The sequence below is a fragment of the Pundamilia nyererei genome, unplaced genomic scaffold, assembly GCF_000239375.1.
Source record: "Pundamilia nyererei isolate P.nyererei 1_Seehausen unplaced genomic scaffold, PunNye1.0 scaffold00124, whole genome shotgun sequence".
Taxonomy (NCBI): Eukaryota; Metazoa; Chordata; class Actinopteri; order Cichliformes; family Cichlidae; genus Pundamilia; species Pundamilia nyererei.
In genome coordinates, this window is record NW_005187525.1 from 940154 (window position 1) to 951038 (window position 10885).

The 10885-nt window shown below is 39.9% G+C and overlaps 1 protein-coding gene across 1 annotated transcript in view; it reads right to left on the reverse strand.

Annotated features, from left to right (window-relative positions):
• The window catches only part of cemip (cell migration inducing hyaluronidase 1), a 132853-nt gene extending 122857 nt beyond the window's left edge, over positions 1-9996 (reverse strand). The window contains exon 1 of the mRNA XM_005742891.1: positions 9883-9996. The gene's annotated coding sequence lies outside the window, so the exon portion shown is untranslated. The remainder of the gene's footprint in view (positions 1-9882) is intronic.
• Between the last annotated feature and the right edge of the window lie 889 nt (positions 9997-10885).

Below are 10885 nucleotides of genomic sequence, written 5' to 3' on the forward strand. Positions count from 1 at the left end.
ACTGATTGTATCTCTTGTACTTTATCAACGCAGTATCTAAAAACTTTGCACCGTAGTGGTTAAAATCTCATTCTAATAAGAGTTAAAAGCTCATTCGGTTATTAGGTTTATAGGGTTATTGAATTATGGTTAACGGTTGGTAGAATTTTTTTTTAAACATTATCTGCCAATTACATCTGCCACCCTTCTCCAAATCTGTGCCCCTACCTGGCCCCCCCAACAAAAATTTTCTAGACACGCCACTGATAAGGTGGAGGAGGTGGTCGGGGAGAGGGAGGTCTAGGCCTCTCTGCTCAGGCTGCTGCCTAAGCAATGAAGCCCAGACTGATACCTAAGCGACCCACGATCCGGCCCCAGATAAGCAGAAGGAGATAGATGGACAGTTATAACTGCAATCACACATCCTTCCTTCCATCCTCCTTCCTTTTTGAGCCCTGAGTTGGGGCTATGATGACATCAAGTGTTGCCGCTGCTTTCACACATAGCAGTATTATAGCCAATCCCTGAATTCGTTTCAAGACAGATAGACACTTTCAATTTCACACATAACCACCCATGTCCGACTGCATACATTAGAGCCATCGATTTGACATCACAGTGAATTATGAGCTTGAAACGTACAGGTTTCCATTTAACTGCATCAGATTATTGATGAAAATCTGTACGCGGCAGGTTGTCATTAGCCAGGCATTATCTTCGGGTCGTCTATTGGCTTTTAAATAAGCAGATGCTTTCATCAGAAAAATAGAAGGTAATTAAAATCAACCACAGAAAGACGTGAAAAGAAAATAATATGCTTTTTACCTCCCATCTGCAGTGGAATTAAACAGTGACACCATTATATATTTAGATCTACCAGTATGTATTTCTGGGCTAAACGTCAGCATGTTTCAACTGTAATGCTAGTACTTTGACAGAAAATGGCATAGTTAGATATATGCTGCACTTTTTGTGCCACAATCATTCCCTTCACCCTAGGAGGGAAATCATACACACAGACACACACTGTGTGGACGACCTGTAGATAGAGGAACATTTTCAGTTCGTCTTCCAACGTCTGGTGGGTCTTATGAATACAAAATACTACTGCTGTGACTAAGAGGATGTTTGAACCGACAATTCACACAACAGTAAAGAAAATAGGTTCTCTTAGTACCCTCAGAAATATCTCTAATATGCCTCGCTGAGCATCTATTTACCCAGTTTTTGAGATACAATGTGGGAAGCGTCTGTTTCTAAACATCTCCTTTTTCCTGAAACTGCAGAATCGACATTTCAGTGTTTAAAACACAAAAATGTAGAGAACAAATTACCTTTAATAGTCCCATATATTTCTTGATAAAATTTGGTAAAATCCCATTAGTACAAAAAAATGTAATTAACATTGCTGTAACACAGTTGCAGCACTAGAATATGTTGTGGGCGGGGCACAGCTCAAAGATCATGAGTCAGGTTCCATATGGGTCAAAGCACAACTCACCTGACATCTGACCCATATTAGGACTTGAGTTGAGTTGAGTAATTCAGATCTACACTGCCAATCAAATATAATAACAAGTGACAACATTTGGAAAACTTTCAATCTGGATTGTTCATTTAACATTTAATTTCTAAACTCTGTATCATTCCTCAAATTATCATTTCATGTGTAATTTTGTAATTTAGCCTCTATGCACCACCAAACTTTCAGCTTTAGTTTAGGAAGTTTAAGTACTGAATTACCTGTTTTGCAATACAGCAAGTTTTACAAATAGAGCCTCAACATTAAATGGACAAACTAGCATAATTTACATTGTAAAGAATTTTGTTAATAATACTTGGATAAAAATCTTTTGAAGCCAATGACTACCTGAAGTCTGGAATTCATTACATTATAAATGCTGCATTTTCTCCCATTAAATACTCTCAGGCTTTTACTGCCCATACATTCAGTTTCTTCTTGTGTGGGGGTCTTTGTGGCCCCCAACTGCACATTTCTTCTGAATGTGAGCAGAAACTTTACATCCTATTACTTCTGTCAGCAGTCACATCCTCAATAAACACAAGTTAGCCAGCTCCACTAGCAACCACAAACAAATGTCCAAACAAATGGCTGTAAATATTGTCCTCACTCTACCACAAGTTTATTTGAGATCGGAGACCTTGCTTGGTCAATAAGGGAATATAAATTACTAATAGCTATGAAAAGACAACACTGTCACTGTCCATAAGATGTTAAGAATGTCTAAGACGTAGGGTAGCTAATGAGCTATTACATGCTTATATGTGGTACAGATGGATCCAACCATCTCTCCATCCAAATCAGGTTTGCAGGAGCCCATCCCAGCTGCCACTGGGCAAAAGGCAGAGATTCATAATAACTAATCATTACATTTGTTTTTATATCACAAAGATTGTTGAGTGAAAATCAACTGCCTCAATCATACTAGTCCACTGCTATGCACACATGCGCGTGTAGATTAGCCAGCTTTGGGTCATGGCAAAGACGAAGAGCTGAATAAACCTGTTTTTGTTTATTGGCTAAAGTTTTAATAACGGATTGGTTGCAACAAAGTCTTCCACAAATATACTGCAAACAATCCTACTGTCCCTTTAACATGACAATCTACCAACAAATGAGAACAGACAAAGATTTTAAATCAATTCTTGCAATACAAAGCATAGGAAGTTAAATCTGTTGGTGCTGCTGGTGAATATGAGGAGATTAAAGTTAATTAACTAAAGCCTGGACCAGCTGGAAAAGACAAACAGGATTAGTGTTTATGTGGTGGTGATGATGCGAAGGTGATATTCTTTTCTGATAAACAATCACATCATCAGGTGCAGGGAGGCATCCTCTAATATGAAAATGCAGGAGTCTCTCAGGTCGACGTCAAAGCTGTTTTAGATAGAGTAAGTACATCAGAAGATGTAAGAGACCATAATGCATCCGTGAATCTGGCAGTGGTGAGCCGTTGGGAGGAATCTAAAAATAGGAATAAATCAAAACCTACAAAAGTAAAGCGATCTCTCTTTCCTTTAATCTCAGACAGCAACTGTCATAAAGCTCCTTGCCCATTTGAATTCATCCTTTACATTATAGCTATTTTGTGGCTACAATTGTCTATTGTCACTGAAAGCTCAGCTTATTTTGTGCTCATTGAGGACTGTAGCTCTCTCTGTTATACGAGTGTGTCTGCCTCCAATTAACAATGACTGAAGCTGGGCGAGCCGAGCGGCCAGCAGCTTGTTCAAAGTTATGGTCTGTGCTTCATACACATCAAGTAATTAGCAAGTACAAAAACGTCAGTGATTTAGCATCATAACAGATAAGTTTCATCTTGCTTCTCTACACATGTTAATAACTCCTTTGGTACATTAACAAGGAACTCTCTGAAAGGGGACGGCACTTCTGACCACATCCGTAAAATAGGAAAGTTGACCAAGTTCAGGCTCAGCGGTACGTTTAAGTTAGCATGTAAAAGAATGTCTGAATGCAGCACTTTTAACCAGCCGTTTTACCAACACGCCACTTTCAAATTTCATTCATATTCTGAACGCCTCCGAAGAAACTGACAGAACCATATCACACTTTCCTCAAGCCTTTTAATTTAGCTGATTTTCTTGTTAATATATTTTAATATAAACGTGCATACCAGACTTCTGAGCATATAAGCAGCTTTTTTAGAGACATGTGGTCCTCACAGGAAAGCCACTGCAAACATGATTTATTAACATGATGCTGAACATCGAATGAAATATAAAGTTTTTAAAATGACTCTCATCTCATGCAGCAGTTATATTAATCCATTTGCCACAGATGAAGAACATTTTTCTGCAGAATACTCATAATCACGATTTTCCACTAAGTTTTATGTCTAGTGAGGCATTTTATTTTTATATACACTCTAAGGGGAATCGTGACAAGGATGGTAGGACGTCAACCACAGTGAAAAATCAGAAGAAGAAAAGACCGTAATCATCACAACACGGGCAGTTCCACGCAAAACTCTGAGAGCAATGGAAAGAAGGCAGGTGAGAGTTAGTGAGTGAGCGAGCAGCCATCAGGAAGATGCAGATATAGTGAAGAATCTGCACAGAGACCTAAGTCTGAGGAAGGCAAACAAACCACCACCCAGGGTGGAGCGAGGCCTTTCTTTTTTATACACGATGAATCTGAAGGTTTTATCATTGAAGCTTTAATGACCATCTTTAAAGCTTCAGTGTGAGGGAGCATAAATTATTGATCTAGCAGGCAGTACATTTCTTTCTCTCTCACTCGCTGCATGTTTCACCTTGTTCTGTTGCAGCTCGTTCACTTCAGTGAATTTAGACTGTAAATGAAATATTACAATAACTACATGAGAGCAACAGAATAAATTGGTGTTCATTACAAAGCAAAATTGAATTTCCACAATATAGCAAAGCACCAAGGATAACAAAGAGCTTGAATGGGCCATTAATAAATTAATGGCTAGAATAATATTTCTGTGCACATCTGGTGAGCAGGTGCTAGTTTGTAGCAAGACAGTCTTTGTTGTTCAAAATAATCTGCTCGTCAGCCATTTATCAACCTGCTGTGTGTATGTGTCCGATATATTCTGGAAACTTCTGGAAGTCCTTTCTTAGTCTACAAAGGTAAATTGAATATTGCAACTCAAAAAGTGGATAAACAAAAATTCCATTGGGTGTATGCTACACTACACCCTTTTCTCAGTACTTTGATCTAAATTGGGCTCCTGAGATCCAAACAAAAAGGGTGTGGCATACGTGTGTGTGTGTGTAATTTCAGCACCAGCTTTTAAGTAGCTGCTGAATGTGCATTTTAGGCAGCAGAGGCACGTGCACACGCAGGTTGAGGTGGATCTCTCTCTGTATTCTGTCTGTCTGGATCACATCATCCACAAAAATAACAGGCTTGCACACAAAGCCAAAATAGCTGTCTGTTACAATGCCAGGGCAATGCCTGGAATCAATTTATACCCAGTTGTTCATGCAAGCTTCTCATTGCATGTCATTAAGAACATGGACTGGGTGGAGGTGCTTTAAGTCAGGTTGATCCAGCTTCTGTTGCAGACTACAAAGTCCAGACAAGAAAGGAGCCAATCTAAACAATTTCACATCAAATTAAGAAACTGATGGAAGCGTATAAAAAAAAGACAAAAAGGATCAAAAGCTTTTGTCTTTGTCACTTCATTTATGAATACGACGTTCTTCTTAAAAATATACCAGAGGAGAAAGCAAAGAGAAATACAGCTGACAGGCCTGACTGGAAGGGAGAGAAATTTTCCTCTTTCAGTTGAGGCTAAAAAGCTGATGGTTTCCTCAAGTAAACTGTGGCCTTTGGCTGCCGGCCCAGTCATGCACGGCAGTAGCGCTTTGCCAGTTCTTCCCACTGACTATACGTCGTTGACTGTGTGTGTGGAAAGTAAATGTTTTTTTCCTCTGCCAACAGTTGTGTTCCTCACTTTGGAAATGGAATGCTTACAGTAGACATAATACAAGAAAAGCCAGAGATTTCAGACATATTTGTGTGTGTGTGTGTGTGTGTGTGTGTGTGTGTGTGTGTGTGTGTGTGTGTGTTTTCTTACTCACTTGCTATGAGAAATGAGATTCTGAGATCTTAAGACTAGTTCAAGTACAACTCTATGAACATTTTTTAAAGGCATTTCTACAAGTATCGTCACGAACAAGGTGAAAACATGCTGTATTGCTTTTAGATTCTATTTTACATTATATACATTATAAGTGAAATACATGAATAAATCAAATGAACATAAAGTTATACCACCAAGCTTGCAATTCCCTCTGAACACAAGCAAGAGTTTAGTCAGAAATAAGATAAGATAGAACTTTATTAATCCCTCGGGTGGGTTCCTCTGGGAAATTCGATTTCCAAAAAAGCACAGCACCGACAGAAGTTACAGTTACAGAATATTATATATATTTATACACACACACACACACACACACATATATAAATACAGAGACAAATATAAATAAAATATACAAAGGGGATAAATAGAATAAATAGGAATAAAAATAAAAATACAAGTGAAATAGCCATGGACTAAGAGAGAAAAGCAAACTTTTTCAAAGACAAGATTGTTTTTCTCAGAAAAGCAGAAGCGAATGAAAGTAGGAAAGAATATTTTTGGTGGGTGAACTGTGAGCTGACAAAGCCAAATCTGAAATTTGAGTATGTCCACTGTAGCAGTGTGCTGTATACAGGTAACACTGAGAAACGAATGCTAGTTTAGGAAAAGAACTCGAGCTACCCTCATTTCAGCCTGATGTCTTGTACTTTTAACAGGTCTGTAGGCTTTCTGAAGGTCTTTCTAAACATAATCTGCCACTTCACTCATATTTAGTCCAGTCCTTGTATCTAAACATTTTCAGAGGAATGTCTTTTGTTGTTCGTTTGCTACTTATTACTGACCACTGAAGAATACAAAAGGCTCCTAACATCCTAAAGAATGAAACAGTGTCGTGTCCACACATAACAACTTAGCAAAGAACCAATTTTAAATTGTATTTTTAAGCACTTTGTCACGAGCAGCCTGTCACAAAAAATAATTTGTTTACATTTCTTCATTTGAATCTATGAATCTTGAATCTTACTGCTGCACCAAGAAGGTGATTCCCAAAGAGCTACTACCTACAAACTGTTGGCATGTATCTACAGCAAATGAGCAGCATCCAAAATTCATCTTCTTAAGAAACAGGGCAGGAAAAAAGACGCAGCAAAGCCCTGAAACAACACCTGACTGAAACAGAAATGGTGCCAGCGGAAAGGGCAAAAAGTTTGATGTAGTGATAAATCCAATCTTAACGTTTTTGGTTCAAATTTCAAATTCTTTGTCAGTATGTACAGAGGAGGTCAGGAAAGAGGTCCAATGAGTGTCTACAGCAATCTGTAAAAAATGGTCAGTTACTGCTACATTTTACCCAATGTGGGGGGTCTTGTCAAAATCGATGGCAATAAAAGTAGTGTGAGGTTTCAGTCCACCAAGTATCTGATTGGCAGTGGCTATGTGATACTGAAAAAGAACCACAAAAAATACAGGGTGTATGAAAAGGAATGATTTGATTTCAATGTGCTCTTTACTGCTATTCAGTGGTAATGATCGAAACGTACTGTTAGAGGGGATTTGCAAGTTTCAAGTGGTTGGCAGCGGGTAGCATAACAACAGCACTGACTGGAGACATGGAACAAATTGTGTCCAGAGGCTAACACACTGAGCACTTGTAAACATTTCAAGTTTTGTATTTTAAAATTTATCACAGGTTTCACGTGTACATTACTTTAAGAAAACAGATGATTCTTTTTGATTCACCCTATAGATGTTTTCACCTGTGGTTTGGGGTAAATACCACCCTTTACCACCCCAACATTAGCCAACCTTTAGAGAACGTTTCTTTTTTAACCTATGACAGTGTACAAACAATACAACACTTCAGCTATCAGACCATACTCCTACGTTCAACACATCACACACTGTGTCCGCTTGACTAGAAGCAGCAGCATTTCTTGAGCAAAGAACAACTGTATCAGTTCTTTGAGGCTTAAATTACATGTTGATGTAAGTGACAAACGCCTCTAGTTTAACACAGTAATTACAACAAAAGTAAAGAAGCTGGTCAGATAGTACAAAACCACAGAGTGTCTGTTAGAAATGAGTTGGTGGTGGGAATAAACGAAACAGTGGATTAGACCAAATTACTTCTTCCTCATTCCCAACAGAAAGTCACTGCAATGAAATATTAGTCTTTGATAGACCAAGCCGCAGCAGCTGATCCCAGACCAGTCCCTGAGGATCAGACACATCAGAGCAGCTGCCGATTCAGAAGTGATGCAAGTCTAGAATAAGAAGAAGCTCTCTGACAGCACAGACACACAGACAAACACCAGATCTTGCAACAGCTTGTACATTTGCAAGTCAGCTATAGATGAAAGGAAATTCCACAGGCTTACACCTTCACTCGTGTAACCCGTGCTCCTAACTCCAGCTGCACAGCCCAGCACTCATCTCTCCCACTCAGCTCATTTATGTTCAAGATTTTCTACACGCCTTCATATTCTCTGCTGATATTCTGACAACCACCCCAGCCTGAGTCTCTTTTTGCTAGCACTTTAGTCAGTCTCAGTTAGTTGCATAACCATTTTTGTAAGAGCAGGTCACTCAGAACCAAATGATTTTGACAAGAATGCTACATATTGTACATATGAATGTAAACTGTGGTTTTGTATATGTATATCGAATTAATTGTTGTCCAGAGAGGATGCCGTGGTGATGACAAGTTGAACAGCACCATGATAAGACAGCAGTGAGCCACAGACTCCATCAGGCATCATCACTCCATCAGGCCAAGCACATGTTCCAAATGACTTGCACATTTTGTAGCAGAAACACTTATCAAGATTTAAAGAAGGCAGTACAGACACATGCTCAAGTAATAATTATTTGTATGTCAAAATGCTGACATGAAGACAGTGCAATAGTACGGTGTCATTAACATGGTTTTAAACTGAAATTAGTTTAATCTCATTTTGTTACAGGCTCTAAACAAAAGTGAGCTAACTAGGAACAACTAAAAAACACAGTTACATATTGATATTTGCATTAGGTTTTGAGATCTGAGCTTACTCTGAAATGATGCACCGCCTGGCTTAGATGACCCATTTGTCTCAAATTTGTGTTTGTGTATATCCAAGACATCAAACACTTACCCGAGTCATTTAACTTCTTAATGCAATACACTCTATGTTAAACAAAAACCCAATTTCCTACTCGGAACTGTTTGGCTATGCTCACTATAGTTATACTACAGCTAGCGCTGGCTGTGGAGTTCCACGCATGAACGTTTTGCACGTTTCTCCTGCTAATCCAGCAGCAGAAAATCTTAGTGTTACACATCAGTTTGGGAGATGGCAGTAAATTTTTCCTCTAATTTTTTTCTCCCTTTTTTTGTTTGTTTTGTTTTCTCAATGATGGCTAGCAAATGTGCATGAGCACCACCTGCAGGTGGTAGCGGAATATTGCATCCAACCGTTCCATCAATTTGTTTCACATTCTTTTGTCTCACCCGTTAATGTGGTCTGACAGAGAATGTTACAAACAGTTGTTGAGTGCATGCATAGACAGAAGCTTTGGGGAGCTGTGTTTGAGAAGTTTAAACTTTAAACTACTACTCAGCTACCGCCCGGAGATTATGTAGGATGATGGTCACTACCTGTTGGAGCAGAGTGCAGAGCAGACTCCACTTGCTTCCTCTGGTGGTGAACAGCAGCGCGGGAGTAAAACGTGCTCAAAGGTTTTTTTTGCTCTATTTGTGGCTGAGCTTGTAACATTCTCAGACAGACGTACTGTCACACTCTTGAGCTCAGGTTATATTTTATAGATGCTGCCCACAAATGAAGAGATGCTCCTGGCAGCATCTGAAGGCGCAGCCGCCACAGAGGACCTCTCTAAGCCCGGCTGCGTTCAGAAAGGTGCTCACCACATCACGGCCAGCATTTGTACTCTCACAGTTTCAGCCTGCGGCTTACAGCTGCACGCAGCTGTCGCGGGCTGTTTGGTGGGCAAGTTATGCCGAATGCTGCGCGGTCCAATCAGCACCAAGTGTTCGGGAGTGCTTACCTTTGCCCGCAAGTCGTGGCAGGACGGGCAACGTGCGTTCAGCAAACCTGCCCGGACCCGCTGCTGAGTCCACCTGGTGAACTGCGATCTCCTCGGTAACACGCGATAAGCGCACTTAAAACACATTCACACGCATGTTTTTCCCTGCACACCTGTGGATCGCCGTGACCAACAAATACATAACCCCTCACCACAACCTCACCATGTACAGCTCGCCCACGCCCAGAGAGAGAGGTTAAAGAATCCGTAGACACCTACCTACCTCATACAATCCGTGTCTCGTCCCAGAGTCCGCAAAGGCGCAGGGTGGAGCAGAGCAGTGATGGAGGGAGCGCTCATGTGTCAGCCGGTGTCCCTGTCCGAGCGCATGCTGCAGCGCCCCTCTATTTACTCCAGCTGGAAGAACGACACGCCCACTGTGCGTGTGGGTGGGTGACAGAGAGAGAAAGAGAAAGAAATTTGGAACCATGTTTACATTTTTGTCTGTTTGGAAGCGCTGTGCATGGATGTTGCCAGGATTTTTAAACTGATGTGGAAAAAAAGGTATTAGGAAAAAGTCTATAAATAAATGAAAACATATATAATAAAACGCACAGGCCACGAACTCGTACATTTATTTGTTGTAAGATGTCAATTAGTTTGAAAGCCTTCTCTGTACTGCCAGAAATCATCATCAGGAGATACTGTGTGTCCGTTTAGGTGATTTTAAGACCGCAGTAAAAAGTAATAAAATGTTCATAACTGTGCTTCACACCACAGAGAGGACTTGCATGATTAGGTCTATCTGCAAACTTCAGAACACTTCCCCCAAGTTACTGAGAAAATACATCAAAAATAAGCTGTGTAAAGATCTTTAAATGTAAAAAGAAAAAGAGAGAAAATAAAGCAGCTGACTGAAATAACTTCACATAGTATCAAAATAAAAGTCATAATACAACAATAATATAATAATATGATATAAGGACTGAATTCACCCATCCACATTGGTAAAACTGCTGAGGAACAGTCAAAAGAAAACAACAAAGAGCCCAAGGCGATGACCTGACCAGACTTCCTATATCCTAGTCTATCTGTGCATCTGTATGATGCACTGGAACAAGCTGAGGCACAGAGACCCTACCCCGCAACCAACAGGACCAGAAGGATTAACTGGCACAAGAAGGTGGGTTTGTTGCTGACTTCATTTTCATAATAAGATCTTTTTTTTTTTTCACTTTAGAATTCGCCTTTTAAAAAGTTCTATTGTGGCATTTCACATAATTTAA